The 21,930-nt window shown below is 51.4% G+C and overlaps 1 pseudogene; it reads right to left on the minus strand.

Annotated features, from left to right (window-relative positions):
* The window catches only part of LOC147574411 (pleckstrin homology domain-containing family M member 1-like), a 71,443-nt pseudogene that overhangs the window by 39,898 nt on the left and 9,615 nt on the right, over nt 1-21,930 (minus strand).

Here is a 21,930-nt window from a genome sequence, read left to right on the forward strand (position 1 = left end):
GACAAGGTAACCAACAAAAAGCCAAAGTGAAGCTAATGTCCTTGGGGTTCCGGTCCCCAGCAAGGTGGAGGCTGGGGTGGCACGGAATCTAAGAGTCACGTTCCCTGTGCTCTGACGACACATCCACACGTCAAGACTGCATGGCCAATAGGCCTGGGTCTTGAGAAACAAATAGCTTCTTCTTTGTGCTTCTGTGTCTGTCTTAAGCAGAAATCTGTGCCTTTGGGAGAAAGCCAAGTTTGTGCTCCTCCAGGCAGGCTCTGACTAAGTGAATGAGGGGCTGAAGGTGTGGCAGGCCTCAGGAGAAAGAAAGGGCACTGATGTAAGGCTCTAAGAGACTGGCGGGTGCCATCTCCTGTAATGTCCTCTGAGGCAGATACTTATTAATCCTTCTTTATAGATGAGGAAACTGAAGTTAAATAATTTGCTAATGGTAACATAGCTAGGTAGGTGGGTAAGCTCAGGTGGAGAAGAAGAAAAGAGAGATCTTAGAATACATCTTATTCAAAAGCATTTGGTGAACATAAAAAAGTACTCAAGACTAAATCACACTAAATGGTACCAAGTGGACAGAGCCTGTTATAAATCAGTATGAGTCCAGAACGATCCCAACTTTACAAATGTATGTAAACAAATATACAGAAAAGGCTGACTGCTCCAAGGGGAAGTACAGCCAGTTGGCCAGCCCACCCATCCATCCACCCGTCCATCAGTCCACATCCATCTACCCATCCCTCCATCCACATCCATTCACCCAACCATCTGTCTACATCCACCCGCCAACCCATCCACCCATCTATCTATTCACAACTATCTACCCACCCATCCCCCATCCATCTAGAAATATAATCTATCCTAACTATCTTTCCTTATCTATTCTTCCTCTCCCTCTCTTTCTCTCTCTCTAGTTGCTGGTGCCTTAAACAGTTTTCTCCATGGCCATGGGAGCTGCAGAGAACCACCCTCAGACCTCCACCTGAGGAACGAGGCAGGCACTGACAGAGTTCTGCCCAGGGGCTACAGACCAGCAGCACAGTTTTCTCTTGGTTGGCCCTCCCACCATCATGGGGCCTGAACCAGTGACCCTAAATTCCCTAGAGCCAAACTCCTCCACACAAAGAGCAGCAACAAAGGGGAGCGACCATTCCTTTGTCACTCCTCAGCCCTGTGTGGCCACGACTGGTTGGGCCCAAGGCTTACCGGGCGCTTGGTGAGGTCCCAGTTGTGGATGATCCTGGCCGGAATCACCGAGGCATCGTCCTGGTGGCAGATGTCGCAGTAATAGAGGCCAGAGAAGGCACAAAGCTTGGGTCGTACAAACGAGAAGCCAATCTGCCGGGAGCAGCCTGGGGAGAGGGACGGCAGGAGAGTGAGCAGTGGCGGGGCCAGAGTCTGGGGACAACGCAGAAGCTCCTAGGCAGAAGGACCTGCTATTTAAGGAAGGGGCAGACATACAAGGAGGACACAAAGATCAAACAACCGTCACTCACATGCCCACCGCTGAGAAACAACCCCATTACTTAGTCTTTACGACAAAACACCATTAACAATTATTGCTGCCATTTTGCAGCCGAAGCAGTCGGTGCACAGAGAGGTCAGGAGACCTGCCCAGTCACAGGACGATTAAGTGGCAGAGCCGGTAATCGGATTTGGGTTGGGTTGGTGTTAGAGCCCACATCCTCTTCTACCTAGCTGCCTGTGTTCAGTGTTCCCACTGCTTGCTCACCAATGCCAACCTCCCGTAGGCCCACCCCTCCACTGGGGCCCAGAAACGGAAGCAACCGAGTCAGCGCCTCAGCAAGCAGGGTAGGAGCTGGGGACATGGGGCCGGCCGACAGGCAGGGAGTAGGTGGGGAGGCCAACCGGAGGCAGGACCGTCTGGACACTGCCTGGTGCCAGCTTGGAGTCAGACAGGCCGGACATCTCTGGACAGTGGTGCAGGGTCCGGCTTCAGCTCCTCTGCTGGAGGTCCCTCCACAGCGGCGGGCGGTGGGAGTCAGAGTGGGGCTCAGATCCTGAGCACATGCCTGCCTCCCACAGGGCCAGGGGAAAGAGGCCCTCTGGCCTTGGGACGAGAAGGGCTGGCTCTTCTGCCTAATAGCTGCCTCATCCTAACCTTCGTCGAGGTTTTACGAGGTTCCATTTCAGTATCTATAAAACTCAGCTGCTCCTTGCTCTCCTGTGGGGGTGATGACCAAGTTTAAATGAGATGAGGCTTTGAAAGTGCCCTGTGAACCATGAAATACAGCCAGATGCCGGCGGTGGGCATCCACCCGGCCACAAAGCCATGCCTGCAGCAGGAAGGAAGCCCAAGCCCCCAGATTCAGTCTCGGCCTGAGGGCTGGCGGGTGAGAGGCACAGTGAGAGCCGCCCCCTGCCAGCATTCACACCCACTGGGGGACCCTCCTCACCAGCCCTGGGGGGCCTGGCCTCCTCCACGAGCCCAACACCCACAGGCGGAAAGTTCAGAGCGTGAGTGTTAGGGGTTGGCGGGTGTGAGGAGGGAGTGAGCAGGGACTTGAAAATGTCTTCTGCAGGAAGAAAACCGCAGACCACTTCCTTCCAGATGCCCGAAGCAGACTTTCCCTCCGGTCCCACAGGCTCCAGCCAACAGGATGGTCCTCAAACCACCTGCAGCTGCGTCTCCTGCTAGGGCACCCTGCGGCAGGGCAAAGTCCTCACAGTCCCCCTGGAGAACCGAAGGTGATGGAAACAGGGGTCTGGGTCGGGGAGAAGAGCTAAAAATGGAACGTGAGCCATGGAATATCTCACAGCCTTGAAAAGCAATGGGGTGGAGAGGCCCTGCGGGGACACGGCCAGAGCGAGCCTCTAGGACCGTCAAGGTCCTCATCTGGCTTCACCACAGGACAGGTTATTGTTAGGACTAAGTTAAATAATCCAAATAAAGCAGCTGGCCCGGTGGTCCCACACAGAAGGATCAGACTTGAGGACAGTAATGATACGGCAGATGTACTGACGTAGAATAATATCCATGATACATTCCTCAGTAGAACAAAACCAAGTTGCAGAACAATATATACAGCTGTGCTGGCCCGTACGGTGGCCACAAGCCACAGGCGCCCATTTCAATTTAAATACCTTTAAGTTAAACTGAAAATTTGGTTCCTTAGTCACACTAGCCACATTTGAAGTCCTCAGGGGCCACAGATGGCTTGTAGTTACCATATTAGACAGCACAGATCTAGGATATTTTCACCATCGGAGAATGTTCTATTGCACAGCACTCAGTAGGATGAGCTGTGCACCCACAGGTCCCAACCCTCGGCAGGGCTGCTGGCCTCGGTGGGTGCTGGGGAGGAGCAGAGGCTACGTCTGCTGCAACATCCCAGGGGTGGCATGGGGACGCTCGTGGAGAGCCAGGACAGGGCAGAGAGCCTAAATCGGGAGCCCCACCCGAGGCAGAGTGAGGCGGGCAGGCTGGGGGTGGCGGGACAGCAAGGGGGCACCTGCACAGAAGCAGCCCTGGGAGTCGAGGCCTTTCTCCGTGGGGATGGCCACGAGGTACCGCAGCAGGAAGCCGTTCTCCCGCGTGGCGAACTTCAGCACCTCCTGACAGTTTTCGTCCAGACTCCCGCCCAGTGTCACCGCCTCCTCGGCCCTCTCCAAGTAGGACGCCAGGACCTTGCGCACCAGCTCCCTCCACAGGGCGGCCTCCTCAGCATTCCCGGCCTGCAGCTTCAGGACGGCCTTGGCCGTGATGATTTTGAAGAAGGATGGGCCCCCGAGGCTCGTGTCTGGCAGGATGTCTCGGATGGTCTCAACTCCGTGGCTGTCACTTAACATTTTCTCGTTGTTTCTCACTCGGAAGCACTTCAGAGACTCCAAGGATAGGGAAAAAATATAGGGCATCCAGGTCCTGTCCGTGTACAGGTACAGAAGGGATTCTTTAATAGCGTCTGGCTCGGGAACTTGGGCAGAGGACCAACAGAACTGTGTGCCCTGGAGAGTCTCGGGCTCAGTGGGTGGGTCCGGGTGGGAGGGGAGGCCACCCTGGGGGGCGTCTGGGGGGTCCTCGGGCTGCTCCGGGTACTGGATGTTCACCCACTCATCCTCCTGCTGGGGCCGGCACTTCTGTAGGGCCTCCCGCACCCGGTCCAGCCAGTCCTCGGCTTCGTCCTGGGAGGAGGCCCGCAGGGCCAGCAGCTTCCTGCCAGAGAAGACCAGCTCGAAGCGGCCGTCGCCGTGGGCTGGCCCCACGGCCTCGCATCGCAGCAGGGAGCAGTTCTCCACGCAGGTGCGTTCCTCGGTGTTCAGGTAGAGGCGGAACTCCAGAGGGGAGAGCTCGCAGAAGAGTTCCTTCCAGATGCCCATCGCCCCCCGCCGCTCCACGGTGCCCAGCTTCATGAGACCCCGGAATGGGTTGGACAGCCCTGGGGGCAGAAAGAGGCACTTTAGACGGCGGGCCAAGCCTCTACCTCCCGAGGCCCTGCAGCGGGTGGGGACAGGGGCTGCCGCGAGAACGCTTTAGGAGTGCCTTCGTCCCATCCGCACCCTCAGCTGTTGACCTTGTTCCTGAATTTTACTGAGAAAAAAAAAAAAAAAAAAGGACTAAAAAAATTACCTCCACAGAGCCCTCACTATGGCATCTGTACCCACACTCAGACTTCCCCCTTGTCACCGGGGATGAACTTCCGGCTCAGTCTGAGGCCTACTCCTCCGTCTGCACAGGGGACCCCTCCCCACTGCCCACTCAAGGACAGGGACGTCTCTCCAGCAGCCCCCCCCCCCGCCCCCCACCGTGTCACTGCTTTGTCCCTTCCCTCCTGGCTCGTTCCCATCAGCACACAAACACGCTGTTATTTCTGCCATCTTTAAAAATAGCTTTCTTGATGGCACTCACATTTCTAATTACCACCCTGTTCCTCTGTCCCCTTTACAGAAAACCTCGAGGAGGTGTCACAACTGTCTCTGGTTCCCCTGCTCCCGTTCCATCTTGAATCTGCTCCAGTCAGGTTTTTGTCCCCTCCTTCCACTGAAACGGCACTTGGGAAGCCCCATGCCCTCCTTGTCACCAAATCCCAAGGCTAATCCTTGGTGCCAATCTGGCCTGACCCATCAGTATCTCAGGACACAGCTGAGACCCTCCTGCCCTCATGAGACACTTCCCTCACACGGCTGCTGAGGGGCCACTCTGGGTACTCCTCCGCCACGACGGGCCACTCTTCTGTCCCCCGGGCTCACTCCTCCGCCTCTCCCTGACATGTCAACATTGGAGCACCCCAGAGCTCAGTCCTGGGTCCCCTTCTCCATTGACACCCGCCTCCTACCTGATCGTGCCTACGCTCAGGGCTTTATGCCAACAGCTCCCCAGCGTTTATGTCCAGCCTGAACCTTGCCCTTGAACTTCAGGTTCAGATCTCCACCTGTGCCATGTATGGCTGATATCTAATAGGCATCTCAAAATTGACATGCCCGAAAATCAATTCCTGCCCCTCCCACTGCAAACTAGCTTTTCTCCCAACATCCCTCATCTCATAAATGGCAAACTGCATCCTTCGAGCTGCTTGGGCTAAAAACCTTTCCTTTCTGTCACACACATACACACGCAGCCCGTCAGCGAATTCTGCTGGCACATCCGGAACCCTCTGCTTCTCACCACCTCGACCGCTACCACACGGGCTCCGACGGCTGTCACCCCTGGCCTGGCTTGTGGCGAGAGCCTCCTGACTGGTCTCTCTCCCCTGAGGTCCTTCAACATACGAGCCAGGATGACTCCCCATTTAAAGGAAGTCAGATCACGTCCCTTTGCCCCAAACCCTGCAATGACTGCCATCTCCCTCGGAGGGAAAGCTAACGTCCCTTCTGTGGCCCGCGAGGCCCTCCGTCACTCCGCCCTCATCTCTAACTACCCCCTTCCCATCTCCTTGGTTTCCTGGGCACGTGCCCATGGCAGGATCTTTGCATCTGTTCCCCTGCTGGAGCCACACAGGTCGGCCCGTGCCTTCCTGCCTCTCTCCCTGCACATCTCCTCAAATGTCACCTTCTCTGTGAGGGCTTCCTTGGCCACCCATATGAAATAGTACGCTCCCCCCCGGCACTCCCCAAGTTCTCCACAGCAATTATTATCACCAGTCCATACTATACATTTACTTGTTAATTCCCTTCTTCCCTGCCTCTTGCACTAGGATATAAGAAGTCTGTGAAGACAGGGACGTTGCTTTGCTTCCTGCTGTGTCCCCAGCACCCAGAACAGCCTGGCACAGCACAGATACTTAATAAATACCCGCTGAATGAGCGTGTGCCTGGACACCACACACCCCTCTATGCTCCCTGGTTCCTAGGGCTCTGCCAGCAACTGGGGGGTCCAAAGGATGCACAGTTCTCTCTTCCGCAGCCTGAACTAGCCTTGGAGATTTCAGATAATTGTATAGGGTCTTCCTACCCTTCAGGGAACCTGACGGCCTAGGCATGAGGCACACTTTCTCTGGCATGGTTACACGGACTACAAGAAAAACCTAAAAGAAGCCAGTGTGGAGACCAGGGCTCTCCTGAGCTAGGAACCTGGCCGGAATCGTCTGCTGGGTCACGGCAAACAGAAAATGAAGTGAGAAAGAGACCGGCTCCAGGGCAGACTTTTCTGTTTGTGGGGGTTGTGGAGAAATTCGCTTATGGTTACTGAACGCTTTTTAGAATTGCACAGGGTGCGGAACTCGAGCTGGCCTCGTTGTAAACAGCGCACAGAGGACGGCTAACAGATGGCAGAGCTGATACACCCCCACCAGAGCTGTTAAACAAACCATCGAAGACAGAGGTCTCGGGAAGGGGCACTGAAACGCCTTCCGGAGGCAGGGTTTGCTCTGAGCTACAGGCAGAACCCAGAGTCGTGCATAGTCACACGACCTCGGGGGGCGGGGGGGGGGAAGTTTCAGTATTTCAATATATGAAACAGGTTTGGGGGCATGATACTGTGGAGCTCTCATGAGAAAATATAGCACTTTTCCTGAAATGCTTCCCTGAATTACTCAGCAAGGGTGTTCCTGATTACATTTTGGGAAGAGGTTTTGCTCGTGAGAATACACTACCCAACCAGTAATGGAAAAGAGGGCTCTGGCACTGCTCTCCGAAAGGCACTGTCCCCGCGGCAAGGTCACTGGAACCCTGCGGTCACCTACCCATCTGCCTGCGGTGCACCACCCTGAAGTTCTGGTGCTCCTGGGCCGCCGCTGCCCTGCTTGGCCGGCCTCCTGGGGAAGGCACGCAGGCTTGGTCTAAGGCCCCCGTGGAGTGGCTTTTCCTTGGCCCTTGAGAAAAGTGCCGGAGGAGCCCAGGCCTGGACTCCGGAGTCCCTCCGGAAGAAGCCACGGAGTGTTCTGAAGGGCTCTCTGTGGGCGGCTCCTGGGGAGGCCGGTAGAAGTCATCCTCTGAAATCCAGCTCCTGCTCTTCTAGTGGGAAGGGAGGGAAGACACAGGTGGTGGTTGAAGGTTTTTGTGTGTTTGTTTTGTTTTACAGACATCTTGATGGAGACACAATTCACCGATCATCAAAGGAACCATTTAGAGTGCACGACTGAATACTTTCAGTGTATTCACAGAGTTGTGCAACCAGCACCACGAAGTTCAGAACATTTTCATTCCTCCAGAAAGAAACCCCGTGCTCGGGAGCGGTCAGTTCCCATTTCCCCTCAACCGCTCCAGTTCTAGGCCACCACTAATCTACTTTCTGTTTCTAGAGATCTGTCCATTCTGTTTACATAAACAGAATCTTCATTTATGGTTTGTCTTTTTATTCATTTGTATGTATATTTATTTTGGGGTGTATGGGGGGGAGACAGCATGAGCAGGGGAGGGGGACAGACAGGCAGAGAAAGAGAGAGACAGAATCCTAAGCAGGCTCTACACTCAGTGTGGAGCCTGACGTGGGGCTCAGTCTCACGAACCTGGGATCACGACCGGAGCCAAAATCAAGAGTTGAACGCTCAACTGAGCCACCAAGGTGCCCCAATATAAAAGGAATCTTATAAATGTGGTCTTTGTGTCTGCCTTCTCTCTGAACATCAGGTTTTCTAGGTCCATCCATGTTGTGGCAGGCATCGGTATTTCTTTATTACTAACTAGTATTCCAAGGTATGGATGTAGCACATTTGGTCTGTCCGTTCATCAGCTGATGGGCATCTGGGTTGTCTCTGCTTTGGGGCAATTATGAATAATGCTGCCACGAACATTCACGTAACCATTTCTTTTTTTTTCTTTCTTTTTTTTTTTTTTTTGTTGGGCAGACTGGAGGGCCTTTTATTCGCGAGGATCGGGGGTGGGGTCCCAGGTGTGGAGAGACAATAAATACTGAGGAATGTCGGGGTCTCAGTGCATCCAAAACGTGGATTAGGGTGCTGGGGTCCTGGAACTTGGCGGGTCGGAGGACAGGTCAATAAATACCCAAACTGCCGAGGCGGGCGGAGCCTGCTGTGGCCCCCAGAGCTACATACGTGAGGAGGGCGCGCGAGTCCCCGAAAAAGCGGGGCTGGCGAAAGCAAAATGTTCTCGAGAAGGCGGGCGGGGCTCGCACTAGACGTTCGCCGCGGGAAGAGAACATTCCCGGGATAGTAGGGCCTCATGCACAGGGATTTGTGGTCTGCGAGCCGATAGGCGGGGGGCGCGTGGAGGGTGAAAAACTGATGGCCGAGCCCTGGCCCTGCTGTCTCCTCTAGATCGCAGTTTGCCCATCCACGGCGGGGCCTCAGCCAGGCCGGAGTTAGTAGGTGGTTGGTCTGCCATTCTCCCCAGCAGCAACTGCAGCATTCCTGGTTGCAAGCCTCCATGGAGCCCCCTGCTCCTCCCTCCCCGGCCGCCAGGGGGCGGGCCCGGATCGCAGGGCTGGAGCTCAGCCGGAGACCCACGCTGGGAGGCGGTGTGAACGGGGAGGCGGTAGGAATGGCTTCTGCGCCGTGCTCAGGTCACCCAACCCTCCAGCTTGGGGTCCTAGGGTTCAGGGGGCGAAGGCGGCTCCCGGGTGGCGCCAGACCGGGGCGAGATGGTGGGCGCAGGCCACCAACCCTGTGCAGCCCAAGGCGGCGGCAGCAGCCAGAGCAACGGCGAACAGGAGCAGGGAACGCGCCTCCGATAGGTCAGGCTGGCAGGGAGCAGCAGGTGGCGGCGGTGCATGGGGCCTGGCCCCACCAGCGGGCCTTGGCCCAGAGCCACGGCCGGGGGGCCATATGGGAAGGTGCATCCGTGGCCCGGGGACTGGGGACCCCCGTGACAGCTGCGTCTCCCCCGGCCTGCAGCAGCTCCATCCGCTCCTGCAGCTGCCGCACGCACGCCTCCACGTCTCGGTTCCGGGCCTCGGCCTCACGGAGCTGACCAACTTGACCATGGCCCTCCCCTCTTCTCCAGTCCCTGGGCGTCCTCAGGAGAAGGCCTGCCTCACCAAAAGGCCCTGTTTGGTTTGTCTCTGTCTCCACGTAACCATTTCTGTGTGGACCTATGTTTTCCGTTCCGTTGGGTACATGTCTATGAGTGCAACTGATGGGCCATTCGGTAACTATGTCTAACTTTCTGAGGAATTTCCAAACTCTTTCCCTAAGTGACTACACCATTTTACATTCCCACCACATATGGGGATTCCAATTTCTCCACATCCTTTCCAACGTTTTTATTATCTGTTTGATTATAGCCATCCTCACGTGTGTGAAGTACCGTCTTGTGGTTTGGGTTTGCAATTTCCCCAGTGTCTAAGGACAATGACACCGAGCATCTTTTCACGTGCTCAGTGGACACCAGTAGATCTTCTTTGGAGAAATGTCTATTCGAATTCTTTGCCTATTAAAAAAAATTTTTTAATGTTTATTTATTTTTGAGAGAGACAGCGGGGGGGGGGGCAGAGAGAGAGAGGGAGACACAGAATCGGAAGCAGGCTCCGGGCTCTAAGCCGTCAGCACAGAGCCCGACGTGGGGCTCGAATTCACGAACCATGATCTGAACCGAAGTCGGAGGCTTCACCGACTGAGCCACCCCACCCAGGCTCCCCTAAGTCTCCAACTGATTTTGAGTTAATTCTTGTGTATGGTGTGAGGAAGGGGTCTACCTTTATTTTGTCGCAGGTGGACATCCCATCATCCCAGCACCAGTCACTAGTGCCCAGCGACTACAGTTTGTCAGCCCTGCTTATAGGGTTTGAGATGAGGGAGGCATGGGTGAGCAGGACCCAGGACCCCTTCTGTTGCTGAGACTGAAGCTGCTCACCAGTGGGAGAAGTGGGGTGGGTCTGGGGTCACAGAATTGTGGGAAGGGATTTTAGCTTCCCCCCTCCCCCATTTCAAGCACTCCCTGCCTTTCTGTGCCTAAGCATGGATGAGCAGAGTCAAGAAGAAAGCTGGCTGGACTGCCCTAAGTGGCTGTCTACACAGAGGAAGTGACTCACACGAGAGGTGGGTCCAGCCCAGCTATTTTGTTAAGTGTCACCAGCCTCACCCTGAAGTTGCTATTTCCACCCCCTAAATGAGACTGCCCTCTCTGCTCCCGTAGACGCGGAAGGGGAGTAAGGCTTGGGCTGCCCTAGAGGGATTGGTTTGCACAGTTTAATCCATTCAGATGCTTTCTGGCACCTTAAGCCAAGAGTGGAGAACTCTGAGTCGGGAGTATCGGGGCCTCAGGGCTGGGCTCCAGGGCTCCCTCTGAAAACCCTCGGAATTAGCAGGTGCTTCCTTCAGTCAGTGACAGGACAATGTGTCAATCAGGGTGGCTACTTGGGAAGCATTTGCAACACAAGATTCTGAACAAAGCCTGCCTGGGCCATAGAGACCCAGGGGAGCTCCCCGAGGAAAATGGGCAGGAGCCCCACAGAGCCTGGCACACACACCTGGGAAGTCCTGCGGCCTCCCAGCTCACTATTCCTTAAGACTCAGCTCAGGGGCCGTCCATCACCTCCTCTGGGAAGCTTTCCTGACTATTTCCCAGCCTACACTCCTCCCGCTGCCTAGCTGGGTCAGGGACTCCTCGGGGCTCCCACGGCATTCTTTGCCCACCCCACCCAGCACCTACCAAGCTGTATGCAATGGCCACTCTTCTTTCTGCCTGGCACAGAGTTATCACAGGTGAGGGAATAATTCTTGAGTATCAAACGTCTTTGGCATAAAATAACAAGGCTGGGGCAAGGGGACTGGAAGGAAGGAGACAAATGTGAATTGTGAGGTGATAGAAGTTCACTGGTGAGGGCTCCTCTCTCCAAGGAGGTGAGGGAGACGATCGGGAAGTGTTCAGACTCGGTCCAGCGGCCACAGGTCAGCCCCCAGGAAATGATACTCCAGGAAACATCTTTTGTTCTCTTAGACAACAGACAAAACCAGTGGGAACACTGGGTCCTTGGAGCTACTGCACACAGGCCTGGACGGAGCTCTGTAGCTGTGCCCCAGCCAGGGCCCCCGGTCACCAAGCGGAGTGTGGGGGGAGCACCCCACTGTTCCCCCTCCCCCTTCCTACCACCTACCTTCCTACCTTCTGCTCATTCAAGCCCCCACATCTGGCCAGTTCCCTGCCGCTCTAACGGTGGAGGAAACCGCCACAGACCACGGGTCAAAGCCATGGCAGCACCTGCCACGAGGGGCCCGAGACAGAGGAATGCCACTTTCACTGGGTGAAGTCTTAGAATCCAGACTGTCCTCTGGAGTGCAACTGAGAAATCCGTTCACAGCCCCCCGGAGTCCACAAATAGAAGTCCCCTTAGCTCCCCCACTCCCGGCCCCTTTCCTCCCTGGCACTTGTCACCAGTGTAATTATGATGTGGGTAATGACTTGCCTGATCCAGTGTCTGTCCCCAAGGAGCAGGGCCCTTGTCCGTCCTGTTCCATCACCGTACCAAGTATGGTGCTTGGCCCAGAGCAGGGCCTCTGTGGTGAATGAATTTAAAATAATGGTTTTTGTTTCTTTTTTAAAGAAAGACTGAATGGCTCTCATGGTTATACGACTTGACAGTCAGAACCCTCTACTCACCCCCCCCACCCCCACCCCACGCCACCAAAGTGTCAAATAAATGGCAGTGACTAAGTGACAGAAGCACAGGAAAATGAGACTCACAGGGGTGACACGCGGGGTGGAGCCGGGGGTCCACCAGGTGGGCTGCACGGGAGTGCCCAGCGACTATCTACTTAGGGGAGGGATGAGTGGGTCCTGTGGGCTCTCAGCCACCTGAGTCCCCTGAGGCCTGCGGGGAGGCGGAGCCCGCCCTGGTCAGACCCACCAGCCCAGCCCATGCACTTGGCGGCCTACTTCTCAGCGTAAACTCCCAAGCTGGCATCTCGAGAGTCTCTGAGAGTTCGAGAGCCGTTAATTACGCCTGCACTCACCCAGGTACGGTGTGCAGAGCTGACCTTACAGAAGGGAACAGACATGCTCTTCCGTATCACGGAGCCGATATTCGAGTCCAGAGGCAGGAAATCAAGTGAAGCAGGCAAATGGGAAAGGGAGTCACTGGGGACGGTGCTTTTGGGACAGGGTGCTGGGGGAAGGCGGAGACAAGGGTGAGGAAAAGGGGCGAGCTGGGAAAGGGTCCGGGCAGATGGAATGGCAAATGGAAACGCCTGGGGCTGAAAGGAGCCTGCGGTGGCAGAAGCTGCCGGAGGCCAGAGGAGCAACGCCCGGTGAGCCGAGGAGCTTGGGTGACAAGTTAAGCTGCCCTGTCCCATCAGCTCTGGGACCCTGGCAAGACAGGATGTCGGAGCTGAGACACAACACGAGTCAGGTCTTGGACGGGAGTGAACTCAGCTTGGTCAACGCCACTCTGTGGCATCCTACTAGGGCGCGCAGCCCCAGACCCTAGGGGTAGCCCCCTGCTTCCAGCTCAAGCCAGGGGCTGTGGAGTCGTTCTTCTTTACCCTTCAGGGTGTTGACAGTTGTCGGCTCAAAACCTTCAGAGTCCTCTGACATTCTGGGCCCTGAAGACTCTTCAGGATAGTAAAAAATGGAGACTGTGACCTCACTTATACAGCTACATGGCTTATACAGTCACATTCAGTCAGTGGTGCTAGTCGGTCCGATATCTGTATGGACAAAACGTGACTTTTGACTCTTACCTCACACCATACACAAAACTCAGTCCCAAGTGGATCATAAATCTAATTGCAAAAGGTAAAACAACAAAGCTTCTAGATGAAAATACAGGGGTCTTCACAGCTTTGGGTAGAGATCTTAAAAATAGACACAAAATACGTAAACCACAAACAGAGAGGCCAATAAATTGAAGAGCATTAAAACCAAGAATTTCTGCTCCACGAAAAATACCATTAAGAGATTTAAAACACAAGCCATAGGGGCACCTGGGTGGCTCAATCAGTTAAGCATCCAACTCTTGATTTCGGCTCAGGTCATGATCTCACAGTTTGTGAGTTCAAGCCCCAAGTCAGGCTTTGCACTGACAGTGTGGAGACTGCTTGGGATTCTCTCTCTTTCCCTCTCTTTTTCTTTTGTTTTTTTAATGTTTATTTATTTTTGAGAGAGAGACAGAGACAGAGTGCAAGTGGGCAAGGGGCAGAGAGAGAGAGATGGAGACACAGAATCCAAAGCAGGCTCCAGGCTCCAAGCTGTCAGCACAGAGCCCGGCGCACGGCTTGAACTCGTGAACCGCGAGATCATGACCTGAGCTTAGCCGACTGAGCCACCCAGGCATTCCTCTCTCCCTCTTTTTCTGCACGCGCATGAGCGTACACACTCTCTCTCAAAATAAATAAATAAACGTTAAAAAAACAGGCAAGCCATAGACTTGAAGAAACGTTTGCTATATGTATATGCGACATATTTTTTTCTCTAATAAAAGACATATCCATAATATGTAAAGAGCCTCTACCAATGAATCAGGAAATACACACAACTCAATTTAAGAATGAAGCAATGACTTAGAGACTTCCAACAGCCAATAAGCAAACGAAAAGGTATCAAGATCGTTAGTCATCAGGGAAATGCAAATTAAAACCACAGTGAGGTCCCACTGCACACCTATTAGAGTGGCCGAAATGAAAAAGACTGATGACCCACTGGCTAGGATAAAGAGCAATGAAAATGCTCACATATTGCCAATGTGAGTACAAGTCAATGCAAGCACTGTTAGAAAACTGCTTGGCAGTATGCACTAAAGGTAAACATACGCCTTCCCAATGACTGGGCGATTCCGCTCCTAGATATAAACCCCCAGAAAAGAGTGCAGAGGGGTTCACAGAAATACAAATGTAAGAACGTTCACATCAGCTTTCATCATAATAGCCCAAACCTGGAAACAACCCAAATGTCTGTTAGCAGGAGAATGGATAGATGCACTGTGATATACTCTTACAATGGAATGCTACAGAACAATGGAAAAGAACAAACTATAGCCTCATGCTATATGCACAGGTGAACCACACAGACATAATGCTCAGTGAAAGAAGCAAAAGAGTATGCATTGTACAGTTCCTTCCATACGAATGAAGTCGAACAATAGGAGAAATTAATCTACGGTGCTAGAAGTCAGAATAGAGGCTTCCTTTAGAGGGGAACAATGGGACAAGGCATGAGAGAGCCTTCTGGTGGGCTGGAAGTGTTCTATGTTTCCATCTGGAGGGTGGCCATAGAGGGTACATCGTATATAAGTACTCACTGAGATGTGTACTAAAGATCACTTTACAGCATTCCTCGAAAACGTTCTAAAGGGGGAAATAATAGTCTTTTTTTCTGGTAAATTTTTAAAAATCTTTATTTTTGAGAGAGAGAGAGAGAGCGCGCGCGCAGGGGAGGGGCAGACAGAAAGGGAGACACAAGAATCGGAAGCAGGCTCCAGGCTCTGAGCCGTCAGCACAGAGCCCGACGCGGGGCTCGAACTCACGAACCACAGATCACGACCTGAGCTGAAGTCGGACGCTTAACCGACTGAGCCACCCAGGCGCCCGGAAATAATAGTCTTTTGAACAAATGGTGCTGGTACCACTGTACATCAATATGCAAAAGAATCGAGCTGGGCCTCGTCCTTATACCACATACAAAAGTCAACTCAAAATGGATCATAGATCTCAATGTAAGAGCTAAAACTATAAAATTTTTAGAAGAACGCATCAATCTTTGTGACCTTGGGCTAGGAAACGGGTATACACGGGACACCAAAAGCACAAATGGCGAAAGAAAAAAATAGGTAGACTGGACTCTATCAACATTGAAAACGTTTATGCTGTAAATGTTACCACCAAGAAAGTGAAACGACAACTCACAGGATGGGAGGAAACAGTTGCTAATTATGTATTTAATAAGGGTATACAACCCAGAATATATAAAGAACTATTATAATTCAATAATAAAAAGACAAATAATCCCATTTTAAAATGGGCCAAGGGGTACCTGGGTAGCTCAGTGGGTTCAGCATCTGACTCTTGGTTTTGGCTCAGGTTGTGACCTCACGTTTCGTGAGTTCAAGCCCTGCATCGGGCTCTGTGCTAGCGGCAAGGAGCCTGCTTGGGACTCTCTCTCCTTCTCTCTCTGCCCCTCCCCTACTCATGCCCGCACTCCCACAAAATAAATAAGTGAAAAATAAACAAAATAAAATAAAAATGGGCCAAGGTTCTGAATAGACATTCCTCCAACGTAGATCTACAAATGGCCAAAAGTCACACAAACAAGATGATGCTTGACATCATTAGTCATTAAAGAAACGCAAATCAAAACCGTAAGTAGATACTGCTCCTGCCGCCTGCTAGCTATAATGACAATTTTTAAAAAGACAGTAAGAACTGTTGGTGAGGATGGAATACATTGCTGGTGGGAATATAAAATGGGGCCGCTGCTTAGGAAAACAGTTTGGTAGTTCCTCAGAAGGTTAAATATAGAGTTACCATGTGACCCAGAGATTTTGCTGCTGGGTATACATCCAAGACAATCAAAAATATACCCACACAAAAACTTGTACATGAATGTTCATGGCTGTGTTATTTATATTAGCCAAAAAAATGGGGGGAAAAAAACAAAAGTCTATCCACTGATGAAGGACAAAATAAAATGTGACGGGTTCATACAAAGGAATCTACAATGAATTATTACTCCCTGAAGCACAGATCAGGCTCCAACAACGATGAATCCTGAAAACAGTATGTTAATTGGAAGAAGCCAGTCACCAAAGGCTGCATATTACAGGATTCCATTTCTGTGAAATGTCCAGAATAGCAAATCTATAGACAAAGGAAATAAGTAGTTGCCAGGGGATGAGGGGAGTGAGGCGGGAGGAGGAGGATGGGACGTCACTGCTAATGGTAAGGGATTTCTTTTCTTTTCTTTCTAAATGTTTTTGTTTATTTTTTGAGAGAGAGATAGAGACAGAGCATCAGCAGGGGAGGAGCAGAGAGAGAGGGAGTCTGAAGCATGCTCCAGGCTCTGAGCTGTCAGCACAGAGCCCGACATGGGGCTCGAACTTGTGAACCACAGATCATGACCTGAGCTGAAGTCAGACCCTCAAACGACTGAGCCACCCAGGCATCCCAAGGGATTTCTTTTATGGGGGATGAAAATATTTTCAAATTCGATTGTAGTGATGGCTGCACAACCTTGTGAATATACGAAAAAAAATGGAATTATACACTTTAATTAGGTGAATTGTATGGTATATGAGTTATATCTCAATAAAGCTATTTAAAAGTGTGTGTGTGTGTGTGTGTGTGTGTGCGCGCGCGCGCGAGCGCGTGTCCTAATCTATTTCACGGCCTTGGCCCCATCCTGAGTTACAGGATCTGGAAGCTACCGGATGAGAGATATGCACGGATGGAGCTGAAAAAGCAAGACTATATCCTAACGTGACCCCAGACAACAGCTGGGATAAACCTGGGGTTCTGTATGTCTGCATGCACACGTGCATACAACTTCCTACCCTGGCTATTCATCCTAAAGGACAAATGTGAAATGGCAAAGAGCTCAGGTCCACAGCTTTGACAACCGCTTCACTGGGCCGATGGTTCTCAAGCCTCTGACCCATGGCTCTGTGCAGGAGATTCCCAGGGCTGGCTTCCCTCGGGGTTATCAACAAAGGAGACCGGCCCATTCTAGAGCTGCACTGCCCAACAGAAACAGAATTCCAGCCACATGTATCATTTTAAATGTTTTACTAGCCACGTTTTTAAAATGTAAAAAGAGGGGCGCCTGGGTGGCGCAGTCAGTTAGGTGTCCGACTTCAGCCAGGTCACGATCTCGCGGTCCGGGAGTTCGAGCCCCGCGTCGGGCTCTGGGCTGATGGCTCAGAGCCTGGAGCCTGTTTCCGATTCTGTGTCTCCCTCTCTCTCTGCCCCTCCCCCGTTCATGCTCTGTCTCTCTCTGTCCCAAAAATAAGTAAGTGTTGAAAAAAAATTAAAAAAAAAATGTAAAAAGAAACACGTGTAATTAACTTTTATATTTAACCCAACATCAAACATATTTTCATTGTAACACATAATCGATAAATGATTGAGTATTTCACCTTCTTTTTTTTTCAGACGAAGCCTTCAAGATCCAGTGTTTATTTCACAGAGCTTATCTCAGTTTGAGCTAACCACATTTTACACGCTCATTCAACAGCCACGTGTGGCTAGTGGTTACCATAGGGGATGGTGCAGTTCTAACCTGGCTCATATTGCAAGATGAGTATTCTCAAAGTCTGGTATTTTAGCAAATCTGAATTTAATAATAACAAGAGCTGAGGAGGAAACCAAGGCTCAGTGAGGCAAAGGGCCTCGCCCGAGGCCTTGAGCTGATAAGTGGCAGTGGTTATGCGCAGGGTCTATGATCAGATGAGAATTATCTTCTCTACGGGGTCAATGTGAGAGGACAAGAGAGACCCATGGGAAGGGACTGGCACCGTGCCTGGCTCACGTCCGCCGTGACAGATATGAGGGGCTAATGGAGACAAGGCAGAGACCACTCGGGGTGGCTAGCTGGGGAGACCCTGCACCAGCTCTGAGACATTTCCCCAAGACCTCTCCCCGAAAAGCTTGTATCACTCACCGGGCTGGTGGGTGAGGACACCCCAAGGCTCCGTGCAGCTCCGTCATCCTCCACAGACTTCTGCTGGCCGCTCCCCGGGCTGAATGCTCTGGCCGCCGCCTCTCCCACGGGACTGGAAGGCCTCTGGTCTAAAATGCTCACCGAGGGGACAGCTTTGGCAGTGCCCAACTGCAGCAAGCCCAGGGTGCCAGGTGCCTGGGGAGGCGGCTCCTGCTTGCGGTCCCCATCTTGAGTCCCAGAGGATGCTTGGGGCGGGAGGGGCTCTGCGGGCACATCAAAAGGGATGCTGGCCTCCAGGCCGGGGAGGGGGAGTGAGGCCCGCCCCGTGGGAATCTCCATTTCTCCACTCAGTCCGCTCAGTCCATTGGTTGGCACAGAGTTTACCTGGGCTTTGCTGAATTCCGACAATACCCTGGAAGTTTTTAAACAGAGAAACCTGTGTGACAAGCTGTCAGCTAGAATGCCCAAGGCTATTGGGACGGCGGTAAGAAGGCAAAACTGCTGTCTGGGGATTTCCAAAACAAAACATCCTCGTCATCCACCCACCGTGCTCCTCTGCTTACACACAAGCCTTCCTCTGACACGCCTCACAAAGTTTCTCCCCAGCTGGGACTGAGGTAGAGTGGGCGGCCAAGGGAACTGCGGGGCCCGGGATCTCCGGTGCAAGCGCTGGTCCACCAGAGCTGGGCCGTATGTGGGGTCCCAGATGCCTCCTGTTCCCAGGACCTGCTGCCGGAGATCAGTGTACACGGGGTGCAGGAGTGTGCACGCAAGTATACATGGGGTGTGCACCTGCTCACTCTTCCAATGGTACTGCCTCTTCCTGCCCTTCAGTGGTGCTTCAGGGACTACAGGGAGCCAGTGTTACTGTCTTTACATACACACACACACACACGCACGCACATGAAAACTACTCTGGGCCTTCTAAAATGTGCACTGGCTAGTGGCTGCTCCCCTTCTCCTGAGGCTTCTGAGAATCCACATTCTGTTTCTGAACTAGAACTATTTGCTGTCTCCTCCTTTGTTTATGAACCAATAGAGTATGTCACGGGTGAATACAGATTCCTACAACAACAAAGCTACCCGGGGCCCAAGAGATTGCCCATATCTGCCCTAATGGTTTACACTGGGTCAGAAGACGTGCCAAACTCCCCTTAATGTGGGCTCATTTCCATAAGGATTTTAGAACTCAAGTTTCTACCTTAATGTCTTCTGGCTGAGCTGTGTGCTCTTATCTACATCATAACCCCAAACAACATTTCAAGACATGCTAGTCAAACATTGGTGAACAACCCATACATTTATGGGCAACTGATCTGCAGCCCAAGACATTTCAGTGGGGAAAGAATAGTCTTTTCAACAAATGGTGCTGGGATAAGCGAACAGTCCCATGCAAAAGAAGAAAGTTGGACCCCTACCTCATACCATATAAACAATGAACTCAAAATGGATCAAAGACCTAAAAGTAAGAGCTAAAACTATAAAACTCTTAGAAGGAAACAGGTATACATCTTTGGATCAGGCAATGGTTTCTTATATGACAGCCAACAAATAAGTAAACAATAAAAAATAGGTACGCTGGACTTTATCAACACTAAAAGCTTTTGGGCTTCAAAAGGATACTATCAAGAAAGTAAAAAGATAACCCATAGAACAGGAAAAAAATCTGCATATCTTATATCCAAGGATTATCACATATCTGATAAGGGTCTAGTATCCAGAATATAGAGAGCTCTTACAATTCAATAATATTAGAACAAATAATCTGACTGAAAAATGGGCAAAGGTTTACAGAGACACTTCTCTAAAGGTATACAAATGGAAAGTACATGAAAAGATGCTCGATATCATTAGACGGGAGTGAAATACAAATCAAAACCGTAATAAGATACTACTTTATGCCTACCAAGATGCCTATAATAAAAAAGAGAGAGGGGCACCTGGGTGGTTCAATCAGTTAAGCATCCGACTTCGGCTCAGGTCATGATCTCACGGTTCGTGGGTTCGAGCCCTGTGTCGGGCTCTGTGCCGACAGCTTGGAGCCTGGAGACTGCTTCAGATTCTGTGTCTCCCTCTCTTTCTGCCTCTCCCCAACTCATGCTCTGTCTCTCTCTCTCTCTCTGTCTCTCTCTAAAATAAGAAACATTAAAAATTTTTTAAAAATTAAAAAGACAGAGAATAACAAGTGTTGGCAAAGGTGTAGAGAAAATGGAACTCCTACACGCTGCTGGCGGAAATGTGAAGTGGTGCAGCCTCTGTGGAGAACAGTTTGGTAGTTCCTTAAAAGTTAAACATAGAGTTACCATATGAGTCAGCAATTCAACTCATGGGTATATACCCAAGAGAATGAAAAGACAATGTCTGCACAAAAACCTGTACACGAGTGTTCACAGCAATATTATTCACAGTAGCCAAAAAGTAGGAATAGAACAAATGTCCACTAACTGAAAAGATAAAACAAATTGTGGTGTATTCACACAATGGAATATGATTCAGCCATGACCCATGCTACAACACGGATGAACCCTGAAAACCTACTAAGTGAAGGAAGGAGGTCACAAAAAGCCACATAGTGTATGATTCCGTTGGTATTAAATGTCCAGAATAGGTAAATCCATAGCTAGTGGGTAAGGGGTTTCCTTAAAGGGTGATGTTGGTTGGCTTTGGTTGGCACACTGCTGTGGCCCCACAATAGGTTCCTAAAGTTCACGGACTTCATTCCTTTACCCGTAAAACCGGCACGGTAACAGCACCCACCTATGACTGTGTTCAAGGCTGAATGAGATCATATAGGTAAAATGCTTATAGAGTGTCTGGCACAAAGTAAGTACTCAATAAACATTAACCTCAATTTGTCATTGGTTGTTCTTATCGCCACTGGCAAGACTGCTTAGCCTCTACACACATGGCTATAAAAATGTAAGGAAAGAGAATTACGGAAAGATTCACCAGCATTACCGAAATGGTTATCAATTATAAATGACCCCTCGTCTGTAAGACACATTTTAATGATGGAGTGGACTGGGTGTGGGAATAAAGAAACACCACCCGACAGCAAGAAGCTTGTGTGATAAATTAGAGTTTCCACCAAATCAACACCACGGTCAGGATGAAATCAAGTTCACAGGAGTCTCACCAGGATCAGAGCTGGTCGGCAGGACCCAGAGAGAATAAGAGACATGCACATCAAGTGGGAAAAAGTGCTAGAGATGAGGTTTTGAAGGAAAAGTGAAAGAAAGAGAATTTTCAAAACTTTTGAAGAAAATGCAACCAACATAGGGCTGAAACGGTGACACCGCTCCGGTCCTTCCACTTCTGTCCAGCTCAGGGCAGCGTTTTTCAAAAACTGCCTGTTGAAAAATTCTAGAAGTTTGTGCTTTCATTTAGAAGACAGTCTGGAAACATATACGTATTATACACATACGTATATTGCGCGTACACAGAGGCGTAGGTGTGGAATAAAAGCATGGGCTGGAGAATCGGCATGACCACCCCATAAAGTGCCCCCGCCAAGCGATTCTGAGCCTGCGCTTTTCCTGAGCGCGTGGACTAGCGCGTTGGGGTCCACGGCACCACCTGGCGGTCAGGGGTGCTCATGAAAGTACAGGAGGGGGCCGCATGTGCGAAGAATCATTTCCCCCAAGAGAAGGCCTCATGATAACGACCTCTGACAAATATCACCAAGCACAGATCTGCAGCCGTGTATACACAGACAAGTAGCGCGAGAACTGACATCACGGGGACCCCCAGTAGTAAAATGATGATGACACCGCCTATGGAGCACTCACCCTGTGATTGGCACTGCTCTAAGCGCTTTGCATACCTTAACTCACTTCCTAGCATTCTTATCCCCGTCTTGCAGATGAGGACATCAAGGTCAGAAAGGTTGAGTATCTTGCCCGGGGTCGCAAAGCTGGTTAATGGAAGACTCCAGCAGTCTGGCTCCTGAGTCCACACTCCTAACCACCGGCCCCTAGCTGTGCTTCTCAGCGATCA

The sequence above is a fragment of the Puma concolor genome, chromosome E1, assembly GCF_028749965.1.
Source record: "Puma concolor isolate L17-30 chromosome E1, mPumCon1.1.hap2, whole genome shotgun sequence".
NCBI lineage: Eukaryota > Metazoa > Chordata > Mammalia > Carnivora > Felidae > Puma > Puma concolor.